Source organism: Oratosquilla oratoria, chromosome 11 (assembly GCF_046742065.1).
Source record: "Oratosquilla oratoria isolate Oo_2021 chromosome 11, ASM4674206v1, whole genome shotgun sequence".
In the NCBI taxonomy this organism is placed as follows: Eukaryota; Metazoa; Arthropoda; class Malacostraca; order Stomatopoda; family Squillidae; genus Oratosquilla; species Oratosquilla oratoria.
Window position 1 is genome coordinate 47,783,804 of NC_134787.1, and position 12,500 is coordinate 47,796,303.

Below are 12,500 nucleotides of genomic sequence, written 5' to 3' on the forward strand. Positions count from 1 at the left end.
GAGAGAGATAGGTAGATAGAGTGAAAGATAGGTAGAGAGATAGAGAGAGAGAGAGAGAGAGAGAGAGAGAGAGAGAGAGAGAGAGAGAGAGAGAGAGAGAGAGAGAGAGAGAGTGAATGTGTGTGTGTGTGAGCGTGAGTGTAACCATGAATGTGAGTGGAAGCGTGAGCGTGAGTATGCGTATGAGTATGAGTGTGTGAATAAGGGTGGAAGAGTGTTAAGGCCTATTGAGTAACGCCGTTAGGTTGAAAATAGCAAAACACATGGTCAACTTGCCTTCATATCGATTCCGATGGCAAAAGAAAGAAAAAAAAATAAATAAACACGAGGACGGACGATAAGCCCTTATAGCTCTGAAACGTGTAATACATCCTTTTGTTCAGTTGGTCCGGCGGTATGGTGGAGGGGAAATGTCAAGTGGAATATCCTCTCCTTCGACAAGAAATTCCACTGAATAAAAATATACATCACCAAGAACTAAATACATAAAACAATCAGTTCGCAGTGAAGGAGCTAAGCTGATTGATAGGAAATGGGAGTGGTGCTTCGAAAAGGAAAAGGAGGAAAGAAAGTAAAGTAACAGCAGCCAGATTTCAAGAGGATGTACCGCCTGGTATGAAAGAGGTAAATCGAGACAGGACCCGACCCTTTCGCTACCGAAAAGGTCTCACAGAACTGAAAGAAATAGCCTGGCGACAACTTTAATAAAAACAAAAATACAACCTCATACGGAAAGGTTAAGGCAGGAAGGGCCAGTCAGGAAAATTAAGGAGAGGTTAACCATAAAAGGAGATGAGCACAAGAGATGTCATTCTGCATGGATCTCTTGCGCAAAATGACGTGTGTGTGTGTGTGTGTGTGTGTGTGTGTGTGTGTGTGTGTGTGTGTGTGTGTGTGTGTGTGTGTGTGTGTGTGTGTGTGTGTGTGTGTGTGTGTGTGTGTGTGTGTGTGTGTGTGTGTGTGTGTGTGTGTGTGTTCATTTGCATGTGTTCGCACGTACGACTGAGGGGTGGAAGGTAACGACGACAACGTCTGTGCTCGTTCGTATGAGCGTCTAAGTTTATACTTGATAGACGTGTCGGAGAAGAGAAGACCCAAAGTAAGTGATTTTTCTTCAAAATACAACAATTCCATGCAGCCTTGAAACCCATTGTTTAATAAGAAAAGGAGGTAACCGATGGTAGAAAGAAGGCGTTCAGAGGAGAAGTAGGAACAAAAATAGAATTCTTTCATAGCGGGTCCTCTTTGCGACAATAGATCCCTTCCCCGAATCGGAATTACTTAACTAACTCAAATTTCACCTGGCCTAACAAAACTTAACCTTAGCTAATCTAATCAAACCTAAACTAACCTAACCTAAACCAAACTAAACTAACCTAAACTAAACTAACCTAAACTAACCTAAGGCAACGTAAAATAATCTAAACTAACCTAAACTAACCTAACCTCACCTATCCTAACCTACGCTTACCTATACTTGCCTACCTATCTTAGCCTATCTTATCTGACCTTAACCTATCTTAACTTATCTTTACCTATCTTAACCTATCCTAACCTATCCTAACCTATCTTAGCCTATCATAGCTTATCTTCGCCTATTTTGGCCTATCTTGGCCTATCTAAGCCTAAGCCTACCTAAGCCTAAGCTTATCTAAGCCTATCTTAACCTATCGTAGCCTATGTCAGCCTATCTTAGCCTATTTTAACTATCTTGGCCTATCTTAGCCTCCCTTAGCCTATCTTAGCCTATCTAAGTCTATCTTAGCCTATCTTAGCCTATCTTAGTTTATCTTAGTTTATCTAACCCTATTTAAGCCTAAGCCTATCTTAACCTATCTTACCCTATTTTGGCCTATCTTGGCCTATCTAAGCCTAAGGCTATCTTAACCCATTCAATTCCGATGACAAGATGTCTTGTCATTTGGTCAAATAAAACAAAAAATTATAAAACACCAAAATGTTTGATCCAACACCAGAAAAATATGACGTCAGTCCTCCTCGCTTCGCTCGCGAGCGAAGCGAGGAGGACTGACGTCATATTTTTCTGGTGTTGGATCAAACATTTTGGTGTTTTATAATTTTTTGTTTTATTTGACCAAATGACAAGACATCTTGTCATCGGAGTTTAATGGGTTAACCTATCTTACCCTATTTTGGCCTACTGTATCTAAGCCTAAGCCTATCTAAGCCTAAGCCTATCTAAGCCTAAGCCTATCTAAGCCTATCTTAACCTATCTTAGCCTATGTCAGCCTATCTTAGCCTATTTTAACCTATCTTGCCCTATCTTAGCCTATCTTAGCCTATCTTAGCCTATCTTAGCCTATCTTAACCTATCTTAGCCTATCTTAGCTTATCTAAGCCTATCTAAGCCTAAGCCTATCTTAACCTACCTTACCCTATCTTAGCCTATCTTAGCCTATCTTAACCTATCTTAGCCTATCTTAGCTTAACTTATCTTACCTATCTTAACCTATCTTAACCTATCTTAACCTATCTTAACCTATCTTGATCTATCTTAACCTATCTTAACCTATCTTAGCTTATCTCTACCTATCTTAGCCTATCTTAGCTTAACTTATCTTACCTATCTTAACCTATCTTAACCTATCTTAACCTATCTTGATCTATCTTAACCTATCTTAACCTATCTTAGCTTATCTCTACCTATCTCAACCTATCTCAACATATTTCAACTTATCTCAACCTATATCAACTTATCTTAACCTATTAACCTACATTAACCTATATTAACCTATCGTAATCTGTCTTAACCTAGCTTAACCTGTCCTAACTTATTATAACCTATCCTATCTTAACCTAGTTTAACCTGTCCTAAACTATCTTAACCTAGCCTGAAATAACTAAACTAGCCTAACCTAACCTAACCTAACCTAACCTAGCCTAGCCTAGCCTAGCCTAGCCTAGCCTAAACTAACCTAACCTAATCTAATCCAACCTAACCTAACCTAACCTAATCTAATTTAATCTAAACTATTCTACTTTAACATAAACCAACCTAACCAAACCTAACCTATCCTAGTGTTACCTATCCTAATCTAACTTAGCACAACCTAACCTAGCTTAGTATAGCCTAACCTAATTTAGTGTAACCAAACCTAATTTAGCATAACCTTACCTTACTTAGCATAACCTAGCCTTACTTAAACGAGATGAATCTAACTTATCCTAACCTAGTCCAGGGTAGAATGGAGCAGCATTTTCTTAATTGCTCTTTAAGAATGCAGAGGAATATTCATTCATTGAAATTGGAAAAATTCCCTGGAGAGGCTTAGATTAACGGTCTTATCTTTCGAGAGATAGTGATTTCAGGAGTTGCATGCAAGTGCACAGTAGAATATCTAACTTGCAAGTTTATCTGGTGGGTCAAGGGTGATATAGCTAAGGTAAGGCACCAAGATAAGATTCGTGGTAATGGGTTCAAATTAGACAAATTTAGGTTTACGAAGGCAATAGGCGAGAACTAGTTTAGCAATAGACCGGTTAACAAATAGAATAGACTTAGTAGCCACGTAGTGAGTGCTGAATCTGTTGGTTGTTTTATGAGAAGATTAAATAACTTTATGGATGGGAATGATAGATAGTAATGGACATGGAACTGCCTAGTGTAGGCCTTGGGGTCTTTTGCGGACTCCTCCATTATTATGCTCCTTTGCTCTTACGTCTCTGGATCTTTTGGTAATCGCAGTTTGACCTGGAAGAAGGCAAATGGAATTCTTAACCCATTTAGTCTCATGTGTATCAACGTAGATGTTTATAGCAACATTTTCCTTATTCTATTTGTTTATTTGTTTGTCTATTCACTTGCTTACTCACTTTATTTGTTCATTTTTATTCTAAAAATAAATTTCTTGGTCAAATTTAAATGCCAAAAGAACATATGGAGGTAAATACCGTTTCTGAAATTTCAAAACAGTGACAAGGAAACGTGCTTCCGTTTGCTGATGCCCGACTGAATAAGTCTTGATATTTCTTTAACATCCAAATTAAATAAACACAGTAAACCGGCTTTAAAACAAATAAACATGTGACATGAGAGATTGATGGTTCAGGCTTTCCCTTCATCATTGTAAGATTTTTTTGAAGAAAAAAATTAAATAGTCTTCATAATAAAAAAAATTCAGACCAATGAACACAGAGCAAACCAAGGTAGAAATAAACGCGCCACCAAACAGCTCATTGGAGTGAGCTCTCCCTCTGTTAGGAAGAGAACTGTTCATGGAAGGCCCTCATAGGACAGTAAGGGCAAAGGCCAAGTCGGTGCTAAACTCCGAGCGCGGATCCTCCTAGCAGTCTGACAAAGCTGAATTAAATTAAGGTCAAAATCTGCAATCCCTCTCACCGGCGTGTCCAAGGATTACATCATAACTTGGAGAACTGTTCTGAATTTAACGATAACTCAAACTAGTTTCCCTTCAAAAGCGGAGGAATACAGTAATATAATTCAAAGACACTGAATGCGCCATTTCTCGCCTAATCAACGAAGTTCATCGGCATTACGTCTGTCTGGCCAAGATATTTCCGTATATCGTCTGTCGTCAGTAGAATTGAATTATTTAATTTGTTGAATTCCTGGCGGACTTGCAAACTATGCACACATTGATCATGTTACTGTGCAAATTTTCCACACATTGCTGGTGAAACTGTACATTGGTCGTGAAATTGTACAAACTATTGAAATATTGCCGGGCGACAGCTTTAATGAAAGCAAAAATACAACCTAATACGGAAAGGTTAAGTCAAGAAGGGCCAGTCAGGAAAATTAAGCTAAGAAATATGCATATTTCTTTATATACAATATATGCAAAGTTTAATGGAACACTAAATGGAATTATCAACTGATATGTACTCACGTAAAGCGCGGTTGGTAGAGTCCCAGACTGTCAGTACGGCGGTGCCGGCGGTACCTGGTTCGAATCCTGCACAGGGCTGAAATTATTTCAGTATCGCTGCGCTTCGAGTCGTTACTCCAACTCTCGTGGGCGGGGAGTTGGGTGTGTGTGTACGTGTAAGGTCACAGCATTACCCATAGATCGGTCATACGAGCTCTGAGCTCTCTTCCGGGAGGGAAATAGCTGTCGATCACGAGTCCAACACGTGATCCAAAGACCAAGGTGAATCACAGTACATTTACTTGTATAATGTCTACACCATGGTGCTCATATGGTTTTAGACAGTGCTTCCCACAGATCTCAAAAATAGTGCTCGCATATTAAGATATTTTACTTGTGTGCGCAGAAAATGTTTTATAACGTTGTACTGAAATTTCTCCAAATCATGAATTTTGCCTTTATACGGTAATCATTAAAAACGTGCTCTTCATCAAATCGCCGAGCATGTGAAATTCCAAGATGACCAATCAAAGCAATTAAGTTTTCTATCACAACCAAATATGGTAAACGATTGACCGTCGTTTCCTAATCAATCAGTATCAGCCAGGGTTGCCACTTTGGATATTTTATATCCAGATTTAGAGGTTTTTCATAGCGTCTAGAATTCTAGCTATAAAATTTAGTCATTTACTATTAGATGTAAATCTGGTGAATTTTAAAATAGATTCAGATATTTTAGATTTTTTTTAAATGTTTTGCCAATATTTATTATTATCGTATTAGATTAGTATCTACTGGGTTTTGAATGTACATACATTAGTTACAAATACTTCATATTAAAATCACTAAATTGATAACATATTTTGTAACGAGTTTAGCAAAATATTTCTGATCACTTGTATAAACATCGAAACGTTTTTACCGCTAGTAGTATAAAAGTACTGGAAACGACTAAAAACGTTTTCATACGTTTGATCACGCAATCGTCCCGCACCACTGGGATTGACACGCAGTAAGCGAACTACAGTGACTGCGTGTGAATCCGCCAAATCTGAATTATCAAGAAAGTGCCGGTTGTGCTTATATACTTAACTACTAAAGCCCTTCCCCAAAATGGACAAGTTTTTAAAACGCAAGCAGTCGCCGGGGAATGATACGAAAGTAAGAAACAATACAAACAGAAATATCAGAAGCACCCAGAAAAAAAATATATATATATATTATTTTCAAACATCTTGGGAAGTTAGGTTGCGGAGAATGAAGAGAAATCTGGAGTGTAATGCCTGTTATGCTATGCGAGTCTTTCTGGCTACCAAAAAGCTAATTATGAAAGGCATTATGATACCCATCATGGATCTTTCAGTGTAAACTTATCCTGTGTTTTCCTCAGCTAGGAAAAATAAATTAAAAGAGATGAAAGACAATTCGAAGAAATCAAAGAATTGTTTGTGCCGTCCTGCAAATTCCAATAAACTTTCGAATGAAGTTTCATTCGAAGTGGCTAGTATATTGGCCAAAAAGTGCATGCCATACAGCAGAGGCGAGGTTGTAAAAGACTGTATTTTGGCTACCATAAATTTTTTAGCTAAAGTGTCCCGGATTAACATTAAAGGATGCTTTTCACTGCAGCGGAAAATATTCCTTTAAGTAACGACAGCGTTAAAAATAGAGTAAAATGAATTTCGGCTGCAGTTAAGAAAGATTTGGGGATAAGGATAGGCCACTGCGGGTGTTTTTCTATGGCACTGGATGAGACAACGGACATTGTTTCTGTGTCGCAACTAATGCGTTTCATATGCTTTGTACATAATGATGCTACGGTTAGTGAAGAATTTCTAACAGTGTTGCCACTTACAGACAAGACAACTGGAAAGGATGTGTATGATATTCTCATGAAGTTTCTCACTTCAAAAAATATACATTTGAGTAAACTTGTTTCTATTGTTACTGATGGTGCTCCTTCCGTGGCTGATAAAAACAAAGGTCTCGTTGCCTAATTAAAAGGAAATGACAAAACCCCTGCTTTTGTTCATTACCACTCCTTATTACATGTTGAGGTGCTGTGTAGCAAACTGAAAGGTCAGACAAAACTCATAGATTACCTGAAAGAACTGACAAGGGTCATCAACTTTTTAACTTCAAGACCTCTGAACAAACGGCTTTTGAAAGCATTTCTTGAAGATTCACAAACTTTCAACTCTGGACTTAATGTTCATTCGTTGTCTTAGTCGTGGTTTAGTATTAGCGAGAGTGTGGGGAGTCTTTGAAGAAATGAAGTACTTGTTGATTGAAAACAAGAGCGAAATTTTTTTTCCTGATATTTTCACCAATAAATTTAAACTGACTTTTGCTTTCTTGGTTGATCTTTTTCATCACCTGAATGTATTGAATTTAAAATTGTAAGGAAGGCACAGCAGTGCCTGGATGCTGTATGAACAATTAGCAGAGTTTCAAACCAAACTTCAACTTTTCCTTTCCCAAATACAGAAAAAGCCATTTGCTTCACTTCCCAGAACTACAAAACTGTTTGAGTGAAACGGAAAATGGATGTTACCCACCATATGTTGAAAGCGTCTCTAACAAATTTTATGGCAAAATTTCAAGACAGGTTTATCTTTTTGAAGGAACAGAAAACCAGATTCCAATTATATTCTCAGCCTTTCAACTTTCCAGTAGAAGTCGTCTCCAAAACATTCCAACTTCAAGAAAAAACAGCAATAGAACTTGAGCTTGAAGTACTTCCTCCAGAAAGAAGATATTTGTATTTTTTGGAGATCAAGTGACTCCCAGACACTAGCGACTACATTGCAAAATGAGGCTTTCAAAATGCTGTCAATGTTTGGAGCGACTTACATTTGCGAGATTGCATTCTATGTTCTCAATAATATTAAAAACAAAAGAAGGGTTAAACTAACAATAGAATATTTGGAAGAAATACTTCGATTAGCTCTTCATGAAGAAAACTTGAAAACAAGGGATTTGGCCAATGACATGCAAAGTCAAGGGTCACATTAAGTTCATAGGTAAGAATTTTACTTTTATAATTATCATTTAGTCCTACGTTTTACAAAATTTACTTATGTTTTTATTACCCATAAAATATTTTTATTTCATAAGTGTAGTATACTTTTTTTTAAAATGAGGGTACTCGCTTGACCAGAGTTTCTTTGCTTCAGTGCTCAAAAAGATGGTCTACATAGTATAATGTGGAGGTTCAGTGAAACATGGCGTATTTTGTCCCGAGGCTTTATTATAGTTATTCGTAGTGATGGTGTTTTTGATGGTAGTAATGGTGTTTTTGGTGGTGGTGGTAGTGTTTTTAGTGATGATGATGGTATTTTTTGTGATGGTGATGTTTTGTATGGTGGTGTTTTTTATAGTGGTGGTGTTTTTGGTGGTGATGTTTTTGATGGTGTTTTTGTGGGGTTTTTGGTGGTAGGGATATTGTTGGTTGTGGTGTTTTTTGGCGGTAGTTTTTATGTAATTTTAGTGGTGTGGTAGTGGTGTTTTTGGTGGTGATATTTTTAGTGGTGGTGATGGTTTTGGTGGTGGTGGCTGTGCTTTTAGTAGTGGTAGTGTTTTGTTTTTTTGTTTTTTTTTTGGTGGTGGTGCTGTTTTTGGTGGTGCCGTTTTTGGTGGTGTTTTTGATGGTGATGATGTTTTTGTGGTGGTGATGGTGCTGGTGTTTTTAGTGGTGGTATTTTGGTGATGATGCCGATGGTTTTTGATGATGGTGGTGTTGTTTTTGGTGGTGATGGTGTTTATGGTGAGGATAGTGGTGTCTTTTGGTGATGGTGTTTTTGTTGGCAGTGGTGTTCTTTTTGGTGGTGATGTTTCTGGTGGTGGTGTTTTAGATTGTGTTTTGGAGCGTTGTCTTTAGTAGTGATTTTCTGTGGTTGTGATATTTTTTTTTTTTTTTTTTTTTTAGATGGAGGTGGTTGTGGTGATGCTTCTGGTGGTGGTAGTTGTGGTGGTTGTTATGGTGGTTGTTTTGGTGGTTGTCGTGGTGGTTGTTGTGGTGGCTGTGATGGTGGTTTTTGTGGTTTTGGCGGATTAGGTGGTTTTGATGTATTTGGTGGTTTGGGTGGTTTGGGTGGTTTTGGTGGATTTGATTTTGGCTTTGGTGGTGGATTTACTTTTGGTGGTGGATTTAATTTTGGTGGTGGTGAAGGTGACGGAGCTGAATATGATTGATATATAAAAATATACACTTACGGATATTTTATGCACACACACACACACACACACACACACACACACACACACACATATATATATATATATATATATATATATATATATATGTGTGTGTGTGTGTGTGTGTGTGTGTGTGTGTGTGTGTGTGTGTGTGTGTGTGTGTGTGTGTGTGTGTGTGTGTGTGTGTGTGTGTGCATATGTGTGCGCGCGTGTGCGTGCATTTATATATATTTATATATATATATATATATATATATATATATATATGTATATATGTGTGTGCGTGTGTGTATATATATGATATATATACATATATATATATATATATAATGCATATATGTATGTATGCGAGCGCGCGTTTGTAACTATGGTGGAAATTAAAACAGAACATACACAATGAAGAAGACTGCAAGAGACCATATGGCCTACACTAAGTAGTCTCATATTCCTTGTCACCTGTCCATATCCATAAATTTATCTAATCTTCTCTCAAAACAACCAATTGTTTCTGTGTCCACTACATTGTTACCAATTCTATTCCATTATATTAACCACTCTGTTGGTAAATTGGTCCTTGCCTATTTCCTTCTTAAACCTAATTCTGTCAAATTTAAATCCATTACTATAAGTCCTGCCCTGCTGTCTTAATATAATGATCTTGGATGCACCGCCTTTGTTAAAGCCCTTGACCTATCTAAAAATCTTTATTAGATCATCACGCACTCTTCGTTTTTCGAGGTAGTGTAAGTTTATATGCATAAGGTACATAATGCGTTGTCTTGATCATATATTCTTCTTCATATGTTGAGAGTGCATGTCACGATGTAGTGTTCCACGCCATCTATGCCCTTCGTATTTTTACAAATTAACAATCATCATCCTCAATAATTAAGTTCGCCAACTATTTCCTCTTTATAAGAATATTATTCAGTCTTTTAATTGCCCTTTCTTACAATATATACTTTGATTTCAGACATAATTTTCTGTTTTTCTTGGGCTAGTATTTCTATCTCATTGTTACAGTTTTCATTCTCTTTTTTTTTTTTTATCTCGTTAATATATCTTTTCCATCAAATCTTATTATCAGTTCAGCTTATAAAGTGCATTTTTTTCTACATTATTCAAAATACCTCTTTTACATTTCATATCTGATTGCAGTCATATCCTTGTTTTCCAGTCTTCTTTCTTTTCCACGTATTTAGTTTATTATATATTATTTGTGTAAGGCTACATATTTGATCGTTTTTACCTTGCTGCTGTTGAGAAACAAATCGTTAAGAATTCGCTTCGAAATTATATCCATCGAGTTTTGTTGGCTCTATTATCAGTTCTAGTGGACTGAAATTTGTAACGCCATTCTTTCTGGCATTTATACACAATGTTATTGCTGTCTACCATCCACTGATATATATTTGATATTCGTAAACACTTCCAATCCCACTGTTTATTACAAAACTCACAGCAATTAATATTTTATTTAGACAAACATCATAATAAGTATTTGAGCATTCACCTCACCAACTCACCATCCCCACTCCCACGCAGTGGTAAGTGAGAAACTCCTAATTGGGATTTTTAGGCCGACGTTCGGTCGCCTCCCCGCCTGGCCAGGACTGTCGGGAGACCTAATAGTAAGCCCAGCGGGTCCCAGAAATCGAACTCACAATCACCTGTTAAGAGTTCAAGACATATCGCTCGGCCCAACACTGAGCGTCCCGAACACGTTTGCACCTTAGCCATACCAGTCTATAACGTTTTGGGATGTACACATATTCTTGGACCAAAAAACAAAACTATTTTACTATCCTTTACATTGATCATAAGAACCAAGATTAAAGAGCATTCCCTATGTAATTCATATTTTTAGTGGACTTAATTTCTGCTTAGCATAAAAGAGAATCTTATCAGGTGATATGAAAATTTTTCAAAAACGTGTCTGACCTTGGACAATACAAAACATCGTATCTATGATGTTTGCGCCAGTCAAATGAACTCAATAACATATTTATTAAAACATAATGAACCTGCGCAAAAGAAGAAAAAATAATATTCAATCACCAAAGTGAAATCCTGACAAATCATAGCATTTTATATATTTCATGATAAAAAAAATATACCAAAATAATCCTAATGTTATACATTTTTTCTTATAGTTTGTTTCCTTTAGGCTCGAGAATCATTTTCCCGCCAAGATAGCCGATGTTTTGAAAAACAATGACATGCATGAGAGCAGGAATTTCTTGTTTCACGCTTAGCCTTCTTATGTCTAATGACATCCTCACCCTCACCTGTCCACGTGATAGTGTCACCTTTCACAGTATCATGCATTTTACCTGAATGGCCCACCTACCCAACCCCTCGCAATAACGACTGTGTTGCATTTTATGTTAGGAGAACCAACACAAGAAACGTTTTCTTTAAGAAAGCGACTTTCTTTCCGTAATCAGAAATGTGCTGGTCTTCCATTTGCTTAGTTGTGGTTCTAACCCCGTGCATGTCTCCGATTCCCAGTAGTAACTGTTAATTACCTCTCCACCAACAGTCCCTATAGTGCATATCAGTCAAAGGTGACGGTTTCGGCCGCAGTTTAGCGTCTCCTGGTGTAGGCTCCTCACCACTCATACCCGTGTCATACCATTTCCACCTTATGACGTATGCCACATTTTCCCCACAGTTTAGGAATGACACTTTTCCGTAGCTACCGACACTCCGATAGCCCACCCCTCTCCCGTCATTCTAGAATCCCAAAACCATCCTCGCTATCGGTGTAATATTGTTTGCAAGGATATAGCATTATCAAATTGTCTGCTGAGAAATACAATGCCACCAAAACTAAGAGCTCAGGAGAGACAAATTCCCCCCATGCCAAAGGTAACAAGAATGACAGACCCTAATGTTGATATAAACTCGAAATGTTTATTCTTCCGTTTGCTGATAGCCTTAGGCAACGGAACATAAGAAAATTTAATATTCCCACAGGCTGGATGAAATTATGTTTTTTATTCACTCTCTAACAAGCCGTGAGGTCTCAAAAAATACAAAAATTGATGTACACTCGACCCATATTCTTTATCAAGTGTATCGATCGTTCTTTCAGAATCTGTGGACGAACGAAATAATAGCAACAATATAACTGACACGTTCACGGGTCGTGTTTGACAAAGTCAACATGAACATGGCCGGTGGATTTGAATTCAAATGTCAAACTGGGGCGTAACGGTCACTCAGACGACCAGAAGTTGTTGACGCTGATGACATATTCAAGGGAAGATGCTTGATGATACCAGAGCTTACCGGCTTTGTGGCTCCCTCTCTTCGACGTCCCTCTGGTAACCAGTATATCAAGAGTGTTCAGTTCTGTTTCTTTTCAAAATGGCGCATGTTCGCAAGTACACATATAGATATTGTATAGACGAAGAAAGTAAACACTGAACTGGTCGAAATAAATTTAT

At 37.6% G+C, this 12,500-nt stretch overlaps 1 protein-coding gene across 1 annotated transcript in view; it reads left to right on the forward strand.

Annotated features, from left to right (window-relative positions):
• The window catches only part of LOC143030048 (tRNA endonuclease ANKZF1-like), a 47,881-nt gene that overhangs the window by 8,190 nt on the left and 27,191 nt on the right, over positions 1 to 12,500 (forward strand). The gene's annotated exons all lie outside the window — the stretch shown is intronic.